Genomic DNA, 13,063 nt, shown 5'->3' with positions numbered 1-13,063 from the left:
AAGTTACAGCGATTTATATGAAGTTGTTCAAAAAAAAACTTTATTTCGCCAAGACAATGCGTTTCTCACTGTTACATGCATTTGAATGGGAAACTCGCCTGAGACAAAGTATAGGTTTTCATTATGTGAATAATTTTAAAATCTTAGCTCAAACGGCTGCAAAACCTGTTTACCCAGCACGGGGATATTGAGTTCTATAAGATAAAGCCATAAACATGTTTGTCTGAGTCTTCTATCAAAAGTTACAGCGATTTATATGAAGTTGTTCAAAAACGCTTTATTTCGCCAAGACAATGCGTTTCTCACTGTTACATGCATTTGAATGGGAAACTCGCCTGAAACAAAGTATAGGTTTTCATTATGTGAATAATTTTAAAATCTTAGCTCAAACGGCTGCAAAACCTGTTTGCCCAGCACGGGGATATTGAGTTCTATAAGATAAAGCCATAAACATGTTTGTCTGAGTCTTCTATCAAAAGTTACAGCGATTTATATGAAGTTGTTCAAAAACGCTTTATTTTGTCAAGACAGTGGGTTTTAGAGTCTTCATCATTAAATCTCTGATTGCTTCATTTTTCTATCCTATATCAGATATTTTAAAGGTTATCTTAGGTAAAGTTCCATTGTCATGGTGAGGCAAAGTGCTTTATGTGTGTGTGTGCCCGTGTCATGAACGGCTATAAAAGGCCTATAATTAAAGAACAAAGCGGGGTTTGAGTTCGAGTTGCGGCAGACTGTCACTACTTGTAAATGGAACGCAGCCTTCCTACGGCGGACAGCTAATAACAGGAATCCAGCCAAGTCCACAGCAACCACCATAGCAACCGCCTAGCATGACCTTAAAAACATATTCTGTCTTCATAACTATCAAAATCGTGAAATGATTTGCAAAGTGTGAAAGTGTTACAGCTGCAGAGAGCTATGGCGGTATCTATGGAAGCTGTTTACATAGCTAATAATATACGATGTAACCATGGAGACAGTCAGTCACTTGAGCTAGCGGTGCATGTTTACTACAGTGAATAAGGTGATTGAGTGCACAGCGTCCACACTCTGCAGGGGGTAAAGACATTACTTCAATATTGTTTTATATTGATATATATTAGCCTTCTGTTGACCATCACCTCAGGTTCACCATTACAGTTTCAGATTACAGATGCACACTGTCTAAACACATTCAAAAACTCATGTCTCAGAAATAAGCACAGCTGTTCATGTTTGTCATTAGAGTTTTATTTGTAAGAAAATTATGAACTTCATATTGTGCATTAAATAAAAGAACATTTCACAACTCTGAGTCAACAGAAACAGGTAACAGAAATGTCTCTAATGTGTACAGTGTAGTGTAAGCATTAAAAGATCATAAAGGAAAAACTAACATTTATGTGAAACTAATTGTAATAAAAAATGAGCAGGTGCTTTATAGATTTAAAAGAAAGAATCTGAAAACAACACTTTTTTGGTCTAAGTGATCAAAGTAGAAAACAGAACTGATGTTCAAGAACAAACCGTAGCTGCACTAATATTACACATCTCGATCGTTGTACTGAACAGACATGTTGCTTTTAAAACCACATGCAGTGTGTGACCATGACTGTTCACTGAGACCATGAACGCCACTTCGCTGAAGCATTCTTCTTCTTCTTCTTGCCATTAAATTGGAAGCAGAAGCAGCACGAGCTGATTTGATCTACTGAAAGGAAAAAGCAGAACATCTGAGTTGAAACCAGTCAGCTGAAATCATTAAGACAGGAACAAATTCAATGCAGTGTCTCAAGTGGCTTAGCCTGTTACAACTGTTGATACAAGCTAAATACGGTTAACACACAGTGTCAGGGAGCTCCAGTGTGGGAACTAGTGGCTTTAGGTTTGTAGTCATTTAACTTTCATCCATTCATTCATTTAATTCAGGAGGAAGAAATGCCAGGTTGGTGCAGGCTGGTTACATGCATTTGGTCCCATGCTGTCTTTAATTAAATGACTTGGTTCATTTTATGGCTGGGCTGTATGTGGGGTTATATCATGTTATTTGGGCAGGAGTACCTGTCCCCTGTTAGACTTAGAAAGTTTCTCCATAAGTAGAGTTTCTAACTCTTCTAGCACATCTGTGGCTGACAGCTTTTTGGTGGCTCTTTTTACCCCACACTGGTTGTGAGTGTGTAAATAGCCCCACTAGTTATTTTCAGAGCGTTCTCACTCCCGAGGCGTAACATGTCGACGTTTTGTCACGTCCCGCGGCGTTCCTGAGGAACGCGAAAGGAGACCTTCGGCGTTCTTATGGTACGCGGCGGGTTATGGCTGGAATCCAGTGCAATGACGCTCCCGCGGTAGTAGACGTTCCAGCCCTGTATTCCAGCCCTAAACCTAACCTTATCCCTAGCCCTGACCATAACCTTATTCCTGACCTTAACCAGGACTTTAATGATGTTAAATAGCGTGTTTCTAAGCGATTTGAAGAAAAAGAGCGAACATGTGTAGGTTCAGTCCAGACGGTTCTCATATTTCCTCTTTTTCCGAGGTCGTCATTTAGGAACGTGGTGGGTAGCCGAAAACGTAATATGGTGACGATTTGTCACCTAGCGTAAAATGTTACGCTTTGGGAGTGAGAACGGGTTGTTATTTTGGGTTGCAGTTAACTAGGGAGGAAGGGGTGGGTATGCCATGATTAGGTGAATAACAATTATATGTGATACATAAATTTCACAATGCATGCATATATCTCTATCAATTAAACCTGGCCTGAGGGCTGCCATTTTTTACATTCAGTTATTTCTCTTAGAAATGTTGGAACTAAATAATGAATGTGTTACAGTTAAAGTGAAACACTGGTCAGTGTAAATGGCTCATTGGGACACAGAAACCTTTAAATTAAACCTGATATCTAGTGTCAAACAATATCAAAGCTGTAAAAGATGTTTACATTCAGAATTTATAAAACTATGATTGTAAATAAATTCAAACAAGTGAGCTTTTCTCTTTGTGCTGAATATCAACACTGTGGTTTCTTAGACTGTAAGCTGTACTTTAGTGCAACCAGTTGCAGAAGCTGCCACTCCAAATGTCTTTTGATAACAAGAAAAAAATACCTTTTCAGTACACGGCCTGAAGTTCTTCTCCGAAATCTTCTGCAATCGGCTTTGTCTGCTGGTTTGAAGACAATAAACCATAAAAAAGATGATTTAGTCACTTTGTCTGTGTCATGCAGCTCGAATGTGTCGTGTAACGATGTTGAATAGCCGTCGTTATCCCTCTGCTGCGTCAGTAGGATTGTACTGTACAGCATCTCATTGATATGTGAGGAATGCTAATGTAACACGATAACAGACTTACATCATTAAAATATAAAGTGCAGGAGATATTTAGATATTTTTTATATTTATATTACATTTTATAGCTGACGGATATTACTAAATAGATAGAATTTACTAAATAGCTGGATGAACATGAAAAATATGTCTATAATAACAAATGACCATGAGAGCCAGTAGAATTAATTCAGCTGGACACTCAAAAGACGTCCTTAAATGCTCTTTAAGTGGCAGAACAGATGAACAAACAGTTAATCGCTTACTTGAGATGAAATCTGCTCAGCTACTTTGAAAACAGCTTCTAACTGGTTCCTCCTTTAACAGGATGACTGCTCAGGGGTAAGGCCATCATGCAATCCAGCAACCTTTATGGTTCTGCTTTGATTCACCAGGAACTATTAGGGAAACCTTCCAGCGCCTCCTGTGAAAGACACAGGCATAAACACACAAACATTTATTAACATGTTCCACAGTGTTCCAGTTTGATTTTCTTATCCTGTGGACAACAACGTACATGGATGCAGGTTTATTGTTAACTTTTGTAAGGTTTATTTAATGAACATATCCAGCTGCAGCTCCACTGTGATCCTGAACTGGATAAGCACTTAAGAAAATGTGTCAATAAATGGACAAACATCAACTTACTATATTTATCCAAACAGACGGGACCAATAATGCTTCGCTGAGTTAGAGACTTTAACAGACTCTTCTATGTAAGAATGTCTCGTGCTGATATACCTGCAAACTTGACAACAAAGGTTTTTCAGACTACATGTAGCTGTCCTCTATGTCAGCTAACACATTTACATTTACATTTATGTCACACTTATTTCTGCTTTCCCATTTTATAATTACACATTTACATTTATGTCACACTTATTTCTGCTTTCCCATTTTATAATTATTACTTACATTTTGATTAGATACCTTGAGTTTGTAAATGATCAGATTACATAATTGGAATACAATGTATCCAATTCAGGGTTGCGGGAGGATGAAGCCTATCCCAGCTGATACAGGACAAAGACAGGCTGCCAGTTTATTGCAGGGCTAATACAACATGTGTAACAGAAAATCCACTTAAATGTTTGATATTTCTTATAATAATCATAATTATGACTATTATTTAAAGGTTTCTTCATAAATACATTTTGATTTTTTATAACCCCTAAAATATAAACCTGAGCTGTTTCAGATTCTGACCTCTGACCTCAGTGACCTGGCTGTGTCCTCACTGCAGCTCCCTCTTGGAAGTACGTCTGCTTCTTGTCTTCCCCCAGTGTTGACCGCCTGATATCAAGATATCACGTACTGTAACTGAGGAACAAAAAAGGACAAACACTTGCCTTCATTTAAAAGTACATTCATACAGAGATAATCTATGGAAACACACTAGTTCACAGTTTGGGAGGAACCAGTTCCTGTGAAACATTTCTGTATATGAACATCATGTGGAGAATGAATGAAATGAGTTCTTCAGGTGACTCAGCAGTCCCACACTGACAAATGAAATCTAGTTAAACTATTAAGCATATTTGCTCTTCTGAAATCTGTGTTAAACAACAACAAACATAAATTAGTAACAAAAACTACAGCTGAGTATAGGCTTTACAAACCACCAGCAGCCATAATGCTAAATTTTAATCTTCAAATGTTTCTGAGCTGTCTTCAACCTGCTTTTAGCACATTAAAGTCTCAATAAATAAAGTCAATGCAGACTCAATCCTAAATGTTCAGCACACAGAGACACAGAGGTACTGTTTAAAGTTTAGTGTTAACTTGAGTCACTGATCATTCACAGTATTACAGAGTCTGGCAGTCTTTGCATGATGTCCACGTCACTGTAAGTTTCTAGCTGACTCTCAGGTGTGCCAGCAGGAAAGAGTAATAATAACCTGCATCCTGAGGTTTGTCATGCAGGATTAAAGGACCCAAGCTTTGTTCACACAGCTAGGATTGTATTTTACACTGACCCTGGGTCAGTATCAACTTCAAGAAGACAGCTGTAACTGTTGATAGAAGAATCACACACACATATTTATGGCTTTGCCTTATAGAATTCAGCATCTCAGTGCTCAGGAAATAGGTTTTGCAGCTGTTTGAGCTAAGATTTTCAAGTTATTCACAAATTAAAACCTATACTTTGTGTCGGGCAAGAACTAAATTCAAATGCATGTAACAGTGAGAAACGCGTTTCTCATCAACTTCATAGAGCTTGCTGTAACTTTTGATAGAAGACTCAGACAAACATATTCATGGCTTTATCTTATAGACTTCAATATCCCCCCAATGTGTGTGTGAGTCTTCTCTCAAAATTTACAGCTGTCTTTATGAAGTTTATGGAAAAACGCTTTATTTCACCACGTTAGTGCGTTTCTCGCTATTACATGCATTTGAATGGAGTTCTCGCCCGACACAAAGTATAGGTTTTCAATTTGTGAATAACTTGAAAATCTTAGCTCAAACAGCTGCAAAACCTATTTCCTCAGCACGGAGATGCTGAATTCTATAAGGCAAAGCCATAAATATGTATGTGTGTGAGTCCTCTATCAAAAGTTACAGCTGTCTTCATGAAGTTGATACTGACCCAGGGTCAGTGTAAAATACAAGTTATTCACATAATGAAAACTTATACTTTGTTTCGTGCAAGAACTCCATTCAAATGCATGTAATAGTCAGAAACGCACTGTCTCGGCGAAATGAAGCCTTTTTGTACAACTTCATGAAGTTAGCTGTAACTTTTGATAAAAGGCTCAAAGCAGAGGGATAACGACGGCTATTCAACATCGTTACACGACACATTCGAGCTGCATGACGCAGACAAAGTGACTAAATCATCTTTTTTGTGGTTTATTGTCTTCAAACCAGCAGACAAAGCCGATTGCAGAAGATGTCGGAGAAGAACTTCAGGCCGTGTACTGAAAAGGTATTTTTTTCTTGTTATCAAAAGACATTTGGAGTGGCAGCTTCTGCAACTGGTTGCACTAAAGTACAGCTTACAGTCTAAGAAACCACAGTGTTGATATTCAGCACAAAGAGAAAAGCTCACTTGTTTGAATTTATTTACAATCATAGTTTTATAAATTCTGAATGTAAACATCTTTTACAGCTTTGATATTGTTTGACACTAGATATCAGGTTTAATTTAAAGGTTTCTGTGTCCCAATGAGCCATTTACACTGACCAGTGTTTCACTTTAACTGTAACACATTCATTATTTAGTTCCAACATTTCTAAGAGAAATAACTGAATGTAAAAAATGGCAGCCCTCAGGCCAGGTTTAATTGATAGAGATATATGCATGCATTGTGAAATTTATGTATCACATATAATTGTTATTCACCTAATCATGGCATACCCACCCCTTCCTCCCTAGTTAACTGCAACCCAAAATAACTAGTGGGGCTATTTACACACTCACAACCAGTGTGGGGTAAAAAGAGCCACCAAAAAGCTGTCAGCCACAGATGTGCTAGAAGAGTTAGAAACTCTACTTATGGAGAAACTTTCTAAGTCTAACAGGGGACAGGTACTCCTGCCCAAATAACATGATATAACCCCACATACAGCCCAGCCATAAAATGAACCAAGTCATTTAATTAAAGACAGCATGGGACCAAATGCATGTAACCAGCCTGCACCAACCTGGCATTTCTTCCTCCTGAATTAAACGAATGAATGGATGAAAGTTAAATGACTACAAACCTAAAGCCACTAGTTCCCACACTGGAGCTCCCTGACACTGTGTGTTAACCGTATTTAGCTTGTATCAACAGTTGTAACAGGCTAAGCCACTTGAGACACTGCATTGAATTTGTTCCTGTCTTAATGATTTCAGCTGACTGGTTTCAACTCAGATGTTCTGCTTTTTCCTTTCAGTAGATCAAATCAGCTCGTGCTGCTTCTGCTTCCAATTTAATGGCAAGAAGAAGAAGAAGAATGCTTCAGCGAAGTGGCGTTCATGGTCTCAGTGAACAGTCATGGTCACACACTGCATGTGGTTTTAAAAGCAACATGTCTGTTCAGTACAACGATCGAGATGTGTAATATTAGTGCAGCTACGGTTTGTTCTTGAACATCAGTTCTGTTTTCTACTTTGATCACTTAGACCAAAAAAGTGTTGTTTTCAGATTCTTTCTTTTAAATCTATAAAGCACCTGCTCATTTTTTATTACAATTAGTTTCACATAAATGTTAGTTTTTCCTTTATGATCTTTTAATGCTTACACTACACTGTACACATTAGAGACATTTCTGTTACCTGTTTCTGTTGACTCAGAGTTGTGAAATGTTCTTTTATTTAATGCACAATATGAAGTTCATAATTTTCTTACAAATAAAACTCTAATGACAAACATGAACAGCTGTGCTTATTTCTGAGACATGAGTTTTTGAATGTGTTTAGACAGTGTGCATCTGTAATCTGAAACTGTAATGGTGAACCTGAGGTGATGGTCAACAGAAGGCTAATATATATCAATATAAAACAATATTGAAGTAATGTCTTTACTCCCTGCAGAGTGTGGACGCTGTGCACTCAATCACCTTATTCACTGTAGTAAACATGCACCGCTAGCTCAAGTGACTGACTGTCTCCATGGTTACATCGTATATTATTAGCTATGTAAACAGCTTCCATAGATACCGCCATAGCTCTCTGCAGCTGTAACACTTTCACACTTTGCAAATCATTTCACGATTTTGATAGTTATGAAGACAGAATATGTTTTTAAGGTCATGCTAGGCGGTTGCTATGGTGGTTGCTGTGGACTTGGCTGGACCGCGTCCGATTCCTGTTATTAGCTGTCCGCCGTAGGAAGGCTGCGTTCCATTTACAAGTAGTGACAGTCTGCCGCAACTCGAACTCAAACCCCGCTTTGTTCTTTAATTATAGGCCTTTTATAGCCGTTCATGACACGGGCACACACACACATAAAGCACTTTGCCTCACCATGAGAATGGAACTTTACCTAAGCTAACCTTTAAAATATCTGATATAGGATAGAAAAATTGAAGCAACCAGAGATTTAATGATGAAGACTCTGGGTTCTGTAGTGACCTGAATGACTCTTTGCATACAATTTATTGAAGAGGACTTTAGAATGCACTTTACATTTAGACTGTTGCTGTTTAATTTTTTACATTGTTGCGGTGTTATGTCATGAATAAAGTTCACCTGCTGGGGGTTTGATGGATCAGATCATCATAATCAATGGGTCCTGAGGTTGGCGGGACTGTCTCTGGTGATGTCACCATGAAGGAACAGCATCTGGCACGTGTTGCTGAAACATCCCAGTACACTGGTGTAGTTTCCTCTCCAGCTGTTTGACATTTGACACTTCAACATTAAGGAGAAGAAGAAGAAACAGTGTTAGGTCAGGTGACCACATGGTTTCTAAAGTAACTGACAGGAAGTAACCAGGCCGTTAGAAATGGATGGCATGTGTTTAGAGTTACTGGAGTTGGGTAACTCTACTTACCAAAAGCAGAAGCACACAGATGAAGGATCAGATGCTGAATGTTGCAGGAACATGCTCGTGCGGTGGTCATTCAGTGCTGCTCCGGCAGGTTAGACAGTCCAAGACTGATATACTGCCCATCTGAGAGTTTGAAAACACACATGCAAAGATTTATTTTGTATTACAGTCAAAGTTGGATGTTCATTTTTGTCCTTTAAAAATGTTTGTGTATTTGAAAGCGCTAACATTTAAGGATGACTTGGATCGTCTCCTTTAAAGGGGAGACAAGTGTATCCACTGATCCACGTCACTTTACCTGGATGATGACTCCTCTCCCCCTCACTCAGAAACGCTCCTAATATAACCAAGCAAATAAATAATATTGAAGATTTACTTACATCATTACAAAAACAGGAAAAACATCTCCCTTTGATTCTATTTCTCCATTCCTGCTGAACATCAGGCAACAAATATCTCAATAAATCACAGTAAAATGTAAAGCACATGTTTTCTCTGCTTTGTCTAACCTCTGCAGAGCCTCTGTCAAGAAAAACATATCTGTAAGCATAAAACAAATATACATTTCATAACACGTCACTGGACAAACCTCGGTCAGTTGATTTCCTCTGTGCAGTGTAGACGAACATCAGTCAGCAAGTCAAGGTGGTGAGATGGACTGGTGTCCTTTGTGACTCTGCTGGTTCTTCTGAGGAAATACCACCGTCTCTCCACACCGTCACCATCTGTGAGCACAAACTGCTGCTCTGCTCTGCCAGCATGTAGGAAATCACATATCACACACACAGGGGTGAAGAAACATTAGAACTCAACTTTGGATACTTTAGATCTAAACAGATCAAAGTAGCTCTTAGCTTCAACAATCAGTGAACAGACAAACAATGATACCATACTGATTCTGTATGAATACAATATGGTATTTTCAATACAGGTGTCAAATTAATTTACTAAAACTAATACAGATATATGTATTTTTTTTTTTATAAATTCGTTTGCTAAATTATAAGAATATATATTTTTTCATTTAACAATTGCAACTGAAAGAAATTAAATATTGAACAAAAATATATTGTCACATTCTGAGCATGCTCAGCATGCTGACAGACTTGAAGTTGCTACAGATTTTAAGAAGTGATAATTATAGGGAAAAAACTTCTCTTTTTCATCCGTTTAATCAAACATTTGATGCCTTAGATGTCTCAGTCCTATAGCATTCTGCAACTACAACTAAGCTGAAGCTTGGATTTGGCTGCAGGTGCCCTGTACATCCTTCTCAACATGTGGGTACCATTTAATCACACTTCTTCCTGAGCTTTGCTTCGTCACAAGACCAAAGGTGGCATCCCGTGTCACGGTCATATCATCATCCAGAAGAAACATTTGAAGAAACATCATGGAGAAGAAACATTTACGCGCCTCCCGGTTTTGTTTTCTGATCCTGCAAAAAGACTGAGGACAACAAAGCCCAGAGAACACGAGATACACAACATCCAACATTCAGACTCAACAGCCTCCATAAATGAAGAGCACCAGGTTGGTTCAGTTATAGTAGATGTCATGGAATTTTTTAAATAAAGTCTGCAACACAGAAAGAGCTGTGATCATGCTATTTATTACTGTGCACAGGAGAGCAAACACACATCAAACATCACAGTTCAGTCATGTCAGCTCTGCCACTTCACGTGTCTCGCTATGAAACCTAACGGATCAATGGTTATGCTGTTTTGTGCCCTTGACGTTATCAGCACCTGTAAAGGGAGTTGTTTTCTCAAACTGCTGAAGTAAGTTCATCTAGTTTTAGAAACCTTCATTGAACAGTCTATAACAGTGTCACAACTAAGCATATGCATAAGCACTTAAATGCTTTAAATGAGAATAACATAAAATTTCTATTACAGGAGCTAGAGCCTGTCCCAGTAGTCATAGGTAGAGCACACCTGGACAGGTCACCAGTCTGTCAGAGGACTAACACAGATGCAGCCTGACTCAATCCTAAATGTTCAGCACACAGAGACACAGAGGTACCGTTTAAAGTTTAGTGTTAACTTGAGTCACTGATCATTCGCAGTATTACAGAGTCTGGCAGTCTTTGCATGATGTCCACGTCACTGTAAGTTTCTAGCTGACTCTCAGGTGTGACAGGTGTGCCAGCAGGAAAGAGTAATAATAGCCTGCATCCTGAGGTTTTTCATGCAGGATTAAAGGAGCCAGGCTTTGTTCACACAGCTAGGATTGTATTTTACACTGACCCTGGGTCAGTATAAGTATCATACAGTTTAAACGAAGCACTGAAACTTGCACATATTTATTACAGATGCACTGAAGCTAATCGAGATATTTGCTGTCAGTCTGTGGCTGCGATTAAACACTTTACTGGAAACTTTATTAACTAGTAACTTCGTCAGTCATGACAGAAGCTAATATTTCTGTGCTAACATCGTTTAAACAGTAACAGCTTTACTCCAATATAAGCTAACGTTTACACCGTAACTTTAAGCTAGCACCATAAAGACGGTAAAACACGTAATAACATCTACAAATGCATCTTAAAGCTGTTATATTAGCACTCGGTGTATTACTAACATAACCACATTAACATTATTGACACTCGCTGGTCTGACTTTTAATAGTCATTCTATAAATGCTGTCCGTTTAAACGGTCTTACCTGTACACACTCCTGTATCCACCGGATTGCAGCCAGAGTGGATTCTGGAGTCTTCCCACGCTCCTGTTAGTGATCCTCCATCTGGATGGATGATAACAACCTTCTGAACAATCTAGCAGGAGATGGTCCATATCTAGGGGATATGGACTGACAACAGCCGAAGCGGGTGAATAAAGTCACCCAGTCGCTAGCTGTGCGATTACCCAGCATACACCAGCACAATATTAGGCACAGCACCACCATAGACATTTTCAGTGGTTTTGAATGCAGGACATGGTTATCTTACCTTGTAAAATGCATGACAATAAAACAGCTAACCACCATAAAATGGTATTGTGTATGTATGTATGTGCATGTGTGTGTGTGTGTGTGAGAGAGAGAGAGAGAGGGGGGGGGGGGGGGGGAGAGAGAGATCAAAGGCGTGCGCTTATGTTTTTTCTTGATCAAGAGTGTGCCTCCTCTCTCTTATTGGATGTATGGTATAGCATGTTTATTCAGGTGCACCTTTGAAGTCTATGAGAATACTTTGCAGCCTGGTCTGAGTGGTCATTTCTGCACAGACACAATGAAGCGTGCACTCAGTTTAGAGGAGGCTGTTGCTGCAGTTTTGCACTCTCCACAAGCAGTGGAGATACTTCTGACAGCGAAGAAGAATTTTTGCCAGGCACCGAGGAGCTTTGCAGCTCATGTGCGGAGGAGGAGAAGGAGAAGGAGGAAGAAGAGCAGGAGGAAGAGACAAGACTGGAGGATGGCCAGTGGAGATCTAAAAATGGAGAAATCATGTGGCAACCCACACACGAAGAGGTCCTGCCATTTTTTCCTCCCCCCATTTTAACCCCAGGACCAACCCATTATGCAATTCGTATAGGATCAGCAGCCCTGTGAGCACTTTCCATCTTTTTTTTGCAGAGGACATTATGCAGCTAATCCTGCATTTCACCAACCTGCAGGGGCAACAGGTCAGTAAAAGACTGGAAGGACATAGATGAGGAGTTGCAGGCTTACATGGGGCTTGTGATGCTGGCTGGCCTGTACAGGTCTCAACATGAAACGACAACAAGCCTGTGAAATGGGGAGACAGGGCTCTTCTGTTTCATGCTACCATGTCAAAAAAAAAATGATTTGAGCAAATTAATCGGGCAGTAAGATTCGATGATCGTCTCTCCCGTCCAGGTCGCTAGGGGGGGGGGGGGGGGGCAAGGCTGTGGTTTCCTACATCCCCAAGCAAAGAAAAAAGGTTGTCTTATTGAGCACCAGGCACCGTGAGCTACAAGTCCAGGACTCTGGGAAGAGAAAGCCCCACATCATCCTGGATTATAACAAATGCAAAGGGACTGTGGATCATTTGGACCAGGTAAGCACAATTATAAGTAATTTATTTGCCAAATTGTTTACCGTTTCTCATTGTTATAACTGATAAAGTCAGATAATGTGATTATAATAGTTTTGATATGAGATGATAGTTTTAGACTATGATAGTTTTGATAGTTACAGTAAGGGGGGGGGGGGGTCCAGTTTGACGCCCACAGGCAGAAAGAATCTCTTGCTTATGGCTGTATAAATCTGTTCATGTCACCTGATCATTTCTTTTTGTTTTGCAGGTTTGTGGCAA

General features: G+C 39.4%; 1 long non-coding RNA gene across 9 annotated transcripts; it reads right to left on the bottom strand.

Moving 5' to 3' along the window:
* Nucleotides 1-1,159: 1,159 nt before the first annotated feature.
* Nucleotides 1,160-11,821, bottom strand: LOC147320136 (uncharacterized). Of its 9 annotated transcripts, XR_015131225.1 has the most exons (11): nt 11,738-11,821; nt 11,452-11,532; nt 10,074-10,234; nt 9,375-9,536; nt 9,014-9,122; nt 8,789-8,908; nt 8,485-8,646; nt 4,512-4,625; nt 3,572-3,729; nt 3,087-3,144; nt 1,165-1,693 (listed from the first exon to the last, which is right to left on the bottom strand). It is a non-coding gene; the product is annotated as an uncharacterized LOC147320136 (long non-coding RNA). The 9 variants fall into 9 exon arrangements; XR_015131222.1 differs by having other exon boundaries at nt 10,074-11,532; XR_015131224.1 differs by having other exon boundaries at nt 1,168-1,693; nt 11,452-11,815.
* Between the last annotated feature and the right edge of the window lie 1,242 nt (nt 11,822-13,063).

This window comes from Aulonocara sp. 'chitande type north' Nkhata Bay, linkage group LG10, assembly GCF_057382095.1.
Source record: "Aulonocara sp. 'chitande type north' Nkhata Bay isolate Kocher_YH1m ecotype deep benthic linkage group LG10, A_spYH_male_GT1.1, whole genome shotgun sequence".
NCBI lineage: Eukaryota > Metazoa > Chordata > Actinopteri > Cichliformes > Cichlidae > Aulonocara > Aulonocara sp. 'chitande type north' Nkhata Bay.
This window is presented reverse-complemented; position numbering and strand designations above follow the sequence as displayed.